The following is a 13067-nucleotide window of genomic DNA, read 5'->3' as shown; positions in this document are numbered from 1 at the left end:
ACATGTATGAATGTGGAACAGTCCTATTGAAGTCCTTTAAGTACGAGGAGGGGAAACAAGGAGAACAATAGAGGGGATGAACCCAACCAGAGTACGCACATATAGAAATAATCACAATGAAACCCCTTTTACAATTATTATATACTAATAAAAGCATCAAAAAAAAAAGTACTAACCAGAAGGGATGCAACAACTTCCTTCAACAAGAATTGGTAATGAAGGGACTATAGTCTGTCCTGCCAACTTTTAAACAAGGTACAAGCTGTAAAGAGAAAGAAGCTCCTGTAAGTAGCACCCTTGGCAGGGAACATTCATGTCAAAAACTTCAAGAAACTCAAAAGTTAAATCTTACTGAAAGTTCTTAAACTTTGGATCCAAAGTAATCATTAACAACATCAGACACACAGAAATAGAAAAACAATTAATTTCTATTTAACCTTTCCATTAGGCCTAGAATCCTTGGGCAGGGAGCGGTTGGCCAAACAGCCCCCTCTGTAGCTAGGCAATCTGGATTTTTCCCACTTTCCACCCAGCTGTAAGAAGCACAGCAGTGCTGCAGCTGAAGAAGGCTGTGTTCCAGTCATGGCCACACCAGACAACTCACAATAGCACACCAGTCCTGGGAATTCCAACTTTGGCCATGAGGAGCTTCTGTGACCTCCAGATGACTCTGCCCCTCCACTACTCCTGCACCTGGAAACCACCATCTTCAACAAAGAGTGGGAACAGGAAGAGGAAAAGGAGAGACCCCTGCAAAGCTGCTCCGCTCTGCTGGGCTCCCGGCCCCTCAGGCCACACACGGCCCCAAGCTGGGGACGGGTCCACACCCTCCCTGAATCCCGGCCTTCTGAGCCACACCAGATCCATGCACCACCAGGATCCCCGTCCCTAGGCTGTGCCGGACACCAGCCCCGAGCCAGATTCACACCCTGAAGGAATCCCCGCCACTAGAGTCCCCCATCCCTCAGGCCCTGCTGGGCCCCAGCTCCTCATGTGATGACTGGATCCATGCTCTGCCAGTATCCTCCCCCACAAGCCATGGGTCCCACCTCCATGTGGAAAGGCCAGAGCCACACCCCATGGGGACCCCACTCCTTGGCCCTGCTGGATCCATGCCTCCCCCATTCCCCCCCCTTGGGCCAGGCACCAGCTCGGTATAAGACAGCCACATCCCTCAGCCTGCTGGGATCCCTGCCCCTGGGGCAAAGCCTGGCCTGAGCTCTACAGGCTTTGCAGAGAACAGCAGCACCAGGCTCCCACTCCAGCTGCAACTAGAGGGAGACACAGACAGGACTGGATGCTAAAGGAGAAAAGGAACAACTAAGACTGCAATTCTACTGATCCAGAACTGGTGATCTTTTATTTTTTTTCTTTTTATTTTATTTTTCTTCTCTCCCTCGTTTAAGGGTTTCGTTGTCTGCTCTGCTTGATCACCCACCATCTCTCCCACTTTTTTTAATTTTCCTCCCTTCTCTCTTTCTTTTATCATTCCTTCTTTCTCTTTTTTATACTTCTCTCTTGGTTTTGTTAGTATTAATATTGTTACCCAGATAATACTAAATTACATATAGTCTAGTGACAGAAACAGTACCTAATGGAAATATGGAAAGAAGAAAAAGGGATGGAAACCATTCTCCCCCAAAAAATAAAGTAGTAGAGGATTTAGAGTGAAATGAAAATGGATACTCAGAGCCAGACTCCAACAAAACAAAGATAAACTATACTGAGGAATACAACGAAGCCCACAAGAACACCTTGAAAGAAGAAATCCTACAAGTCATTAATGAGAATGTCATAGAGATGTTACTAGACATGGTCACCCAAAATATACAGGAGGCACTCAAGAAATTCCAAGACAACAAAAACAAAGATATGAGAAAACCCAGAAACAAATAAATGAAATAATAGAAACCCTAAATAAATGCCAAACTGAAACTGAGACCACCATAAACAGAGAGATAAGCAAATTAAGGGCAAAAATGGACAATACTAAAGTGGAAGTAACCCACTATATGGAGAACCTCAGAAAAAAGAATGAAACAGAAATACAAAACAAAATGGAAGGCCATTCCAGCAGAAGACAACAAACAGAAGACAGAATCTCAGAACTAGAAGATGAAATGACAATTAAAGGAAACACTGAATAACTATTAGTTAAACAACTCAAGACCTGTGAAAAGAAAATGCAATAAGTCACTGACTCCATCAAAAGACCAAACCTGAGAATCATGGGCATTGAAGAAGAAGAGGTGCAAGCAAAGGGAATGCATAATATATTCAACAAAATAATAACAGAAAATTTCCCAAATCTAGAGAAATCTATTCCCATACAGATACAAGAGGCCTCCAGAACACCAAACAGACCAGACCAAAATAGATCTACCCCACGGCATATTATCATTAAAACAACAAATACAGAGACCCGAGAAAGAATACTGAAGGCTGTAAGAGAGAAAAAACAAATAACATACAAAGGTAAACCCATCAAAATCACAGCAGACTTCTCAACAGAAACATTAAAAGCAAGAAGAGCATGGGGTGAGATCTTCCGGGCACTGAATGAAAATATCTTCAACTCCAGGATAATCTACCCAGCAAAACTATCATTCAAAATAGATGGAGCAATAAAAGTCTTCCATGACAAGCACAAACTAAAACAATATCTGACCACAAAGCCACCACTACAAAAGATTCTTCAAGGGATTCTGACACAGAAAGTGAAACCCAACATAACCATGAAAGGGCAGGCAGCACCAAACTACAGGAAAAGAAAAAGCAAGAAAGTAGAGAGTAACCTCAACTTAGGTATACACAATCAACCTTCAAACAACTAAGACAACTAAATGACAGGAATCACCACATACCTATCAGTACTAACGCTTAATGTTAATGGACTTAATTCCCCCAACAAAAGGCACCATTTGACAAAATGGATTAAAAAGGAGGATCCAACAATTTGTTACTTAAAGGAGACCCATCTCACCGACAGAAATAAGCATAGCCTTAGGATGAAAGGCTGGAAGAAGATTTACCAAGCCAATGGCCCCCGAAAACAGGCAGGAGTAGCAATACTTTCTCCGACAAAGGAGTCTTCAAACCTACATTGATCAAACAAGATAAAGAAGGACATTCCATACTAATAAAAGGGGAAATAGACCACAAGGAAATAACAATTATCAACCTATATGCACCCAATGTCAACACACCCAATTTCATCAAACATACCCTGAAGGACCTAAAAGCATATATTAACTCCAACTTAGTGATTGTGGGAGCCTTTAACACCCCATTATCATCAATAGATAGGTCATCCAAACAAAAAAATCAATAAACAAATCCTAGATCAAAAATATATGATAGATCAAATGGACCTAGTTGATGTCTACATAACATTTCATCCAACTTCTATACAATATACATTCTTCTCAGCAGCCCATAGAACCTTCTCCAAAACAGATATCCTAGGGCACAAAGCAAGCCTCAGCAAATATAAAAAAATAGAAATTACACCATGTATTCTATCTGATCACAATGCAATAAAACTAGAACTCAACAAAAGTAAAGACAAAAAATATGCAAACAGCTGGAAACAGAGTAACTCGTTCCTTAATGAACAATGGGTCACTGATGAAATAAAAGAGGAAATTAAATATAGCTATCCTTATCTCAACCAGCAAAAACCCTTGTTCCTTCCTATTTATTCCTTATACTCTCTCTTCAATAAAATTAGAAATAAGGGCAAAATAGTTTCTGCTGGGTATTGAGGGGGTGGGGGGGAGAGGGAAGGGGCAGAGTGGGTGGTAAGGGAGGGGGTGGGGCAGGGGGGAGAAATGACCCAAGCCTTGTATGCACATATGAATAATAAAAGAAAAAAATTTTTTTAAATAAATAAATAAAGCAAGAGAAGGGATGGGAGCATGGCTTAAGCAGTAAAGCTTGTACTTAACAAGCACAAGGTCCTGATTTCAAACCCCAGTGCCACAAAAAATAAATAAATAAAATAAAAAATATAAAAAAAAAAGTTCCTGGAAGTCAATGAAAATGAAAACACAACCTACCAGAACCTATGGGACACAGCAAAGGCAGTCCTGAGAGGAAAGTTTATAGCCATGAGTGCATATATTAAAAAGACTGAAGGAGCCCAAATCAATGACCTAATGATACATCTCAAACTTCTAGAAAAACAAGAACAAGCAAATCCCAAAACCAATAGAAGGAGAGAAATAATAAAAATAAGAGCTGAAATCAATGAAATAGAAACCAAAAGAACCATACAAAGAATTAATGAAACAAAAAGTTGGTTCTTTGAAAAAATAAACAAGATCAAAAGACCTTGGCAAACCTGACTAAAATGAGGAGAGAAAAAACCCAAATTAGTAGAATCAGGAATGCAAAAGGGGAGATAACAACAAACACCATGGAAGTCTAGGACATCATCAGACACTACTTCGAGAACCTATATTAAAATAAATTCGAAAATCTTAAAGAAATGGACAGATTTCTAGATACATATGATCATCCAAAACTGAACCAAGAGGATATTAATAAACTGAATAGATCTATAACACAAAATGAAATTGAAGCAGCAATCAAGAGTCTCCCCAAAAAGAAAAGTCCAGGACTCAATGGAGTCTCTGCTGAATTCTATCAGACCTTTAAAGAAGAACTGATACTAACCCTCCTTAAACTGTTCCATGAAATAGAAAGGGAAGGAAAACTGCCAAACACATTTTATGAAGCCAGTATTACACTTATCCCAAAACCAGGCAAAGGCACCTCCAAAAAGGAGAACTACAGGCCAATCTCCTTAATAAACATTGATGCAAAAATCCTCAGTAAAATAATGGCAAACTGAATTCAACAACACATCAAAAAGATCATTCACCATGACCAAATGGCTTCATCCCAGGAATCAGGGGTGGTTCAACATATGAAAATCAATTAACGTAATAAACCACATTAACAGAAGCAAAGACAAAAACCACTTGATCATCTCAATAGATGCAGAAAAAGCCTTTGATAAGATCCAACACCATTTCATGATAAAAGTTCTAAGAAAACTAGGAATAGAAGGAAAGTACCTCAACATTATAAAAGCTACATATGACAAACCTACAGCCAGCATTATACTTAACAGAGAAAACCTGAAACCATTCCCTCTAAAATTAGGAACTAGAGAAGGATGCCCACTATCTCCACTCCTATTCAACATAGTAGTGGAATTCCTAGATAGAACAATTAGGCAAGAAGAAGGAATAAAAGGAATACAAATAGGTAAAGAAACTGTCAAAATATCCCTTTTTGTACACGACATGATCCTATACCTTAAAGACCCAAAAAACTCTACTCAGAAGCTTCTATACACCATCAATAGCTATAGCAAGGCAGCAGGATATAAAATCAACATAGAAAAATCACTAGCATTTCTATACACTAATAATGAACAAACTGAAAAAGAATGTATGAAAACAATTCCATTTACAATAGCCTCAAAAAAAAATCAAATACCTAGGTGTAAACCTAACAAAGGATGTGAATGACCTCTACAAGGAAAACTATAAACTTCTGAAGAAAGAGATTGAGGAAGACTATAGAAAGTGGAGAGATCTCCCATGCTCATGGATTGGTAGAATCAACAGAGTAAAAATGTCTATACTCCCAAAAGTAATCACCATGTTTAATGCGATTACCATCAAAATTCCAATGTCATTCATTAAACACATTGAAAAATCTACCGTTAAATTTATATGGAAACACAAGAGGCCACGAATAGCCAAGGCAATACTCAGTCAAAAGAACAATGTTGGAGGTATCACGATACCCGATTTCAAACTATATTACAAAGCAATAACAATAAAAACAGCATGGTACTGGCACAAAAACAGACATGAAGACCAGTGGAACAGAATAGGGGACCCAGATATGAAGGTACACAACTATAACCAACTCATCTTTGACAAATGTGCTAAAAATATACAATGGAGAAAAGACAGCCTCTTCAACAAAAACTGCTGGGAAAACTGGTTAGCAGTCTGCAAAAAACTGAAACTAGATCCATGTATATCACCCTATACCAAGATTAACTCAAAATGGTCAAGGATCTTAATATCAGACCACAAACTCTAAAGGTGATAAGGAAAAAGTAGGAAATACTCTGGAATTAGTAGGTATAGGTAAGAACTCTCTCAATGGAATGCCAGCCGCACAGCAACTAAGAGATAGCATAGATAAATGGGATTTCATAAAACTAAAAAGCTTCTGATCAGCAAAAGAAATGGTCTCTAAACTGACGAGAACATCCACAGAGTGGGAGAAAATATTTGCCAGCCACATCAGACAAAGGACTGATAACCAGTATATATAGGGAAGTTAAAAAACTAAATTCTCCCAAAACTAATGAACCAATAAAGAAATGGGCATGTGAACTAAACAGAACTTTCTCAAAAGAAGAAATTCAAATGGCCAAAAAACACATGAAAAAATGCTCACCATCTCTAGCAATAAAGGAAATGCAAATCAAAACCACACTAAGATTCCACCTCACCCCTGTTAGAATAGCCATAATTAGAAACACCACCAACAACAGGTGTTGGCGAGGATGCGGGGAAAAAGGAACCCTCTTACACTGTTGGGGGATGTAAACTAGTACAATCACTCTGGAATAAAATTTGGATGCTACTTAAAAAGCTAAACATTGATCTACCATTTGATCCAGCAATACCACTCTTGGGGATATACCCAAAAGACTGTGACACAGGTTATTCCAGAGGTTCCTGAACACCCATGTTTATTGCGGCACTATTCACAATAACCAAATTATGGAAACAGCCAAGATGCCCCACTACTGACGAATGGATTAAGAAAATGTGGTATCTGTACACTAGGGAATTTTATGCAGCCATGAAGAAGAACAAAATGTTATCATTTGCTGGTAAATGGATGGAACTGGAGAACATCATTCTGAGCGAGGTTAGCCTGGCCCAAAAGACCAAAAATCGTATGTTCTCCCTCATATGTGGACATTAGATCAAGGGCAAACACAACAAGGGGATTGAACTTTGATCACAAGATAAAAGTGAGAGCACACAAGGGAGATATGAGGATAAGTAAGACATCTAAAAAAGTTAGTTAGCATTTGTTGCCCTCAATGCAGAGAAACTAAAGAAGCTACCTTAAAAGCAACTGAGGCCAATAGAAGAAGGGGACCAGGAACTAGAGAAAAGGTTAGATCAAGAAGAATTAACCTAGAAGGTAACACACATGCACAGGAAATCAATGTGAGTCAACTCCCTGTATAGCTATCCTTATCTCAACCAGCAAAAACCCTTGTTCCTTCCTATTATTGCTTATACTCTCTCTTCAACAAAATTAGAGATAAGGGCAACATAGTTTCTGCTGGGTATAGAGGGGGTGGGGAGGAAAGGAGGTGGCGCAGTGGGTGGTAAGGGAGGGGGTGGGGGTGGGGGGAGAAATGACCCAAGCATTGTATGCACATATGAATAATAAAAAAATAAATTAAAAAAAAAGTCTATACAGAAAACAAACTCAAGAAAAGAAAGTTGGTAGAATGAGCAAATGATGGCATGGTCTGTTGCTAGGATTGTTTTCCAACAAAACTTCCAACCAGGTTTTACGTCTGTTTATACCTCTAATTTACTATTGGTATTCTAAAGAATCAAAATAAATAAAGAGTTTGTGTTCATTATTTTAAGCACTGAAAGGAAACCTTAAAAAAGCACTCAAAAACCCAGGCATGGTGTTTCATGCCTATAATCCCAGCACCTAAGAGGCTGAGGCAGGAAGATTGAGAATTTGAGGCCTGCCTGGGCTATATAGCAAGATCCTATCCAAAAAAAAAGAAGAAGGCCAAAACAAAGCACCCAGGAACAACTTTTAGTATTTTAAAATTCAAATATCATTATTACTGCTGATAGCCTTTCATTTACTAAGAAGCCCAAATCTCTTGAGCTTTATCTTATTTCTGTAAATTGGGTAAATGTGAATCACATTTGGTCTTCTCTGCTGTCATTACTCAGTTGTTTTCTACCTGCCAATACTTAAAGAATATTATATTTAACTGTCATTTTTTAAGTCCTGCCCATAGTCATAAGGTAGTGAAGAGGAGTGCATATATATCAAATTTTAGTATTAAGAGTTAATTCAGGCTGGGTGCTGGTGGCTCATGCCTGTAACCTTAGCTACTCGGCAGGCAGAAATTAGGAGAACCATGGTTTGATGCCAGCCAGGGCAAATAGTTCCACAAGACCTTATCTCAACAATATCCAGCACAGAAAAGGGCTGGCAGAGTGGCTCAAGTGGTAGAGCACAGACCTAGCAAACGTGAAGCCCAGAGTTCAAACCCCAGTGTCACCAAAAAAAAAAAATTAATTCAGATATGACAGAGTATCTGAGGGCTTTCTAAAGTCACAATTTAAGAAAGAAAACTATTATCTCCTATTTATTACTCTAAGTTTATTTTGAAATTTACTACAGGTACACTTAAGTACCAAGCAAAAATAATAACAGATCTCAGACCCAATATTAAGAATATCCTGCCATTATACTCATCAAAGTAAAAAAGTTCTTCAATACAAATTTACTTCTAAGAATATTAAGTGAATTCTATATTTGAGCATGATTTAAAGAGCTTCCTCCTTCATGCCTAAATTAAAATCTAAAATAAAAAGGCTGAAGAAGTAAGTAATTATAATGGCTCAATGTAATTTTTACTTTGTATAAGTCAAGGCCAAACAGAAAAGTCCAGCAAACAAATGAAGAAATTCCAGCAACTTTGAACTGTAATACAATCAGAGTTTCTCTACTTCTGCACACCTGACATTCTGAGTTAGGTAATTCTTTGTTGTTGGGGGGCTGCCCTGTGCATCGTAGGATGTTTAGTACCTATACTCAGGAGATGACAAAAGTACCCCCTGCTTGAGTTGTAACAGCCAAAAATGTCTCCAGACACTGCCAAATGTTCGCTGGGGAGCAAAATAACCTCCAGTTGAGAGCCACTATAGCTACAGTAATAGTAAAACAAATAAAACAGTGACAGTTGTTGCCAATTGAGGGGCCATTCCAAAAGGTTTGTGCTATTGAGCTTTCTATAATAAACACATGAATGATTAATAAGCCAGATTTTCTCAATACATAGGCCTGGGATGGACAACTCAAATGCATACATTTTATAAGTTTATTCATAAACCCAAAATGCTCTTAAGGCAGCCTGGCAATCCTACTGCATTTCTCTAGGCCATTCACTTTTCCTACTCTAGGAAAGTAAATTCAACCAAAACTGCTTTGTCAAGGTCATTGCTGCTATCTAAGTAATAAAATCCAATTTTTTTGTTTGTTTGTTTGGTTTGGTTTTTTTTTTTTTTTTTGCTACTGGGGTTTGAACTCAGGGCCTCATGCTTGCAAGGCAACTCCACCAGTCCTTTTTTGTGTTGGATATGTTCAAGATAGGGTCTCTCGAACTATTTGCCTAGGGTTAGCTTCAAACTGTGATCCTCCTGATCCCTGCCTCTCGAGTAGCTAGGATTATAGGCATGGGCCACCAGCAGGGCCAAGGCTCAATGGCCAATTCTTAAATCTAATCTGACAGAAAATCTACATATCTTTGGTCACTCCCCTTTTCTTGACAGACTTCCTTTACTTGGGTTCCAGGACACTTTGGAGTTTCTTCTCACCTGTGTGGCCACTCCCCTACAGTTTTCCTTTGTTATTTTCCTCATTTCCCTGATCTCAGGCATGAATCAAGCAGGAATGTCTCAGGCAGGAATCAATCCTTGGATTCTTCTGCTTCTTATCTACATTCCCACCCTGAAGTAAACCAATCCATTCTTAATACTATTCACATACTGATGACTCCCAGGTTTACATCCCTTTCTGAACTTCAAACTCCTATACCCAACTGCCTACTCACATCTTGGTTGTGATGCTTACTGGTGACCTAGCAAGTCCAAACTGAGATCCTGATATTCTCCCCCAAACCTGCTCTTCTGAAAGTCTTCCTATCTCAGTAAATGGTAACTCCATCCTTCCGGTTTCTCAGATCACCCTTCTTACACCTTATATCCAATCCACCAGCAAGCTGTCAGCTGTCATTAACATAATTGCCAGAATCCACCCACTTACCCACCTTCACAAACACATACTTCCAGAAACCACACTCTCTACCTGAAACATCAGATGCTCTCTGCTTCCATCCTTGCACTCTATTCCTATGCAATCTATTCTTAACAGCAATCAGAAAGAACCACTCATAAACCCAAGGTAGATCATATTACTTCTATACTCAAGGTTTTCACATTTCACTCAAAATAAAAGTCAAAGTATTCACAATGACCCACAAGGGTCTCCAAAATCTACTTTTCCTTCTTCTCTGACCTCATCTCCTATTATTATATCCTATCCCCTTCACTCCTAGGTTTGACCTCACCAGGTGTGGTTCCTCAGAGCTGTTGCGCTTTACTGTTCCACCTGAGGAAAGCTCATCCTGATGATTTTGTTCTGCCCTGTATCTTTATGTGCAAAAGGGAGAGGAAATATTGAGACAGACACACACAATGCTCCCTCATTTCCTACAGATCTTTACTCAATTGTTACCTTCTCAAAGAGACTTTCTATCCAAAACTACAGAGTCCTCTCTCCCCACACACTTCTATTCCCAATCTCTGCTTTCATGTTCTCCTAAGCAGATATCACTAATATACAATATATTTTATTTATTTTGCTTATCATTTGTCCTCTCATGAGAATATACACTGCAAGAGACCTGGGATTATTGTAATTTTTTTCCACTACAAATCTCCAGTGCTACAGAAGTTGCTGGCACACGATGGACATTGATACCTATTTGTAGAACAAATGAAACAACACAGAAGACAGCAAGTAAAGTAAGAAGGTGGGTGCAAATAACTGTAAAAATTTTATACATAGTAGAAAAATGAAGAAAACTGAGGAGTATTGCCCCATTTAAAGAGTGGCATACCCTTCAGCTCTAGAAAATTGTTTCCATGTCTTGCAGTATATGGAAGAATCCAGAAACTAGATTTTGTAGGGAAATTGTTTGTTTACAATGATGATTTTTACATAAGTCTTTAAATACTTCATAATCTAAACAAAACATATCTTAAGGCTTGATTTATCCCACAGATCTTCATTCCACAATCTCTTGGGGCAAGCTAGCAGAACCCCAGAGCATCTGCTTAAAGGAAGACCCATTCTTTCCTGCCCCCATGTTACTCTCCTTTTCTATGATATACCTTATATACCAGGGAATTGGCCCACTACCTAAGGAATGAGTATATATACAAAGAATCACAACTCTCAGCAGAATACATATATTCTTGATCAACTTCCTATTTCAGACCTAAAGAGCCTGATGATGATAATTTAAGTGACCTCTTCTGAAAATGAATGTTAGTGAGCTGAATGGCGGTCCCAAATCCTTGTGTACATTCTTATCTCCAGAATCTGTGAATGGCAAAAGATGTGATCCAGGGAAACTTAAGTAGCTCATCCTGGTGATTCTGTTCTGCCCTAAATGCAATCACATGTGTCATTATGAGAAAAAAGGGAGAGGTCATATTGAGACAGACACACACAAAGAATGAGTCCATAAGCCAAGGAATGCCAACAGCTACCAGAAGTTGGAAGAGGCAAGGAATAGATTCTATGCCAAAGTGTATAGAACGGTGATTCAATTTCCCTTGTTTTAGGCCACCTACTTTGTGTTAATTTGTTACAGCAGCCCTAGGAAACTAATCAGAATCCTTGTAGACGTATGACTTAAGATTTAACCAGACACAAATCCTAATTCAAAGAACTGGCTTGAGAGTCATTTGAAAAAAATAAAGTGTCACATAAACAAAATACTTACTAAATGAACATAAATATCATGGAATACAAGAACTCTTTGTCTCAATGCATGATCACTTTAGGGCTTATCTGCCTGGAAGTGAAGGGGGTGCGGAGGAGAGGGAAGGGGAGGGAGGCAGAGGGGGAGAAATGGCCTAAACAATGTATGCACATATGAATAAATAAAAAATAAGTAAGTAATTAAAAAAAGAACTCTTTGTCTCAGTGCATAATCATTTTAGGGCTTATTGTCAAGCTATAAACAATGGTCAATTTTTCCTCTGTCAAAAATGATTGTCAGCATATACTTGATTTCTATTTGAATGGTTTAACTCAAAACATTAAAAGATCTTGGGCTGGGGAGTATCTCAAGAGGTAGAGTGCTTGGCTAGCAAGTGTGAAGCCTAGTTCAAACCCTAGTACCGCCAAAAAAAAAAAAACTAAAAAGGCAACCTACAAACATTAAAAGATCTTAAATTAGCCAGGCAGATGGCTCATGCCCATAATCCTGGCTACTCAGGAGGCAGAGATCAGGAGGATCGTGTTGGAAGAGAGCCTGGGCATATAGTTCTAAAGACTCTATCTCAAAAATAACTAACACAGAACAAAGGTGAAGGAGTGACTCAAGTGGTAGACTGCCTGCATGACGAGCGAGGGGAGCTGAGATCAAATCCCAGAGTTGCCAAAAAAATAAGATCTTAAACTATACCATCCATTTTGATTGTAGATTGTGGTTATTGGGGACTGTCTTCACACTTAGGAAATACACTCTGAAGTATTTAAGAGTAAAGTGCCACAATGTATGCAACTCATTTTCAAATGGTTCAGGAAAAAAAAATCGTTCTCTTTATAGAGAGCCAAAGCTATGTTAGCAACTAGTGGATCCAGGATGTGTAATACTCCTCCAACTTTTCTGTAAAATTCAAATTTTCCCAAATAAATTGAGGGAAATATTTCACTCAATGCAAACACCATCACCCAACATGCTTTTTAACATTCTTCACACGGCTGATCATCATTGCATGCTCACACTATGGCAAACATCACAGTACCATACATAACACAGACAGACATTTATGTTCAGCTGTGATGTCCCTGTACAGAGATTCCTACATGGAAAATTATGAAATTACAAGCAAAACTAGGAATGTATGTTTTTAAATTGTTTCTAAACATATATTAATTATATAAAATAATGGGTTTCA

General features: G+C 38.6%; 1 protein-coding gene across 13 annotated transcripts in view; it reads right to left on the bottom strand.

Moving 5' to 3' along the window:
- LOC109690272 (immunity-related GTPase family M protein 1-like) overlaps positions 1-13067 on the bottom strand; it is a 218440-nt gene that overhangs the window by 203502 nt on the left and 1871 nt on the right. For 10 of the 13 annotated variants that reach the window (XR_012442468.1, XR_012442463.1, XR_012442466.1 and 7 more), the window contains exon 2: positions 177-262. The exons of the other annotated variants lie outside the window; for them this stretch is intronic. The gene's annotated coding sequence lies outside the window, so the exon portion shown is untranslated. The remainder of the gene's footprint in view (positions 1-176; positions 263-13067) is intronic. 13 annotated transcript variants of the gene reach the window in all.

The sequence above is a fragment of the Castor canadensis genome, chromosome 16 (assembly GCF_047511655.1).
Source record: "Castor canadensis chromosome 16, mCasCan1.hap1v2, whole genome shotgun sequence".
NCBI lineage: Eukaryota > Metazoa > Chordata > Mammalia > Rodentia > Castoridae > Castor > Castor canadensis.
This window is presented reverse-complemented; position numbering and strand designations above follow the sequence as displayed.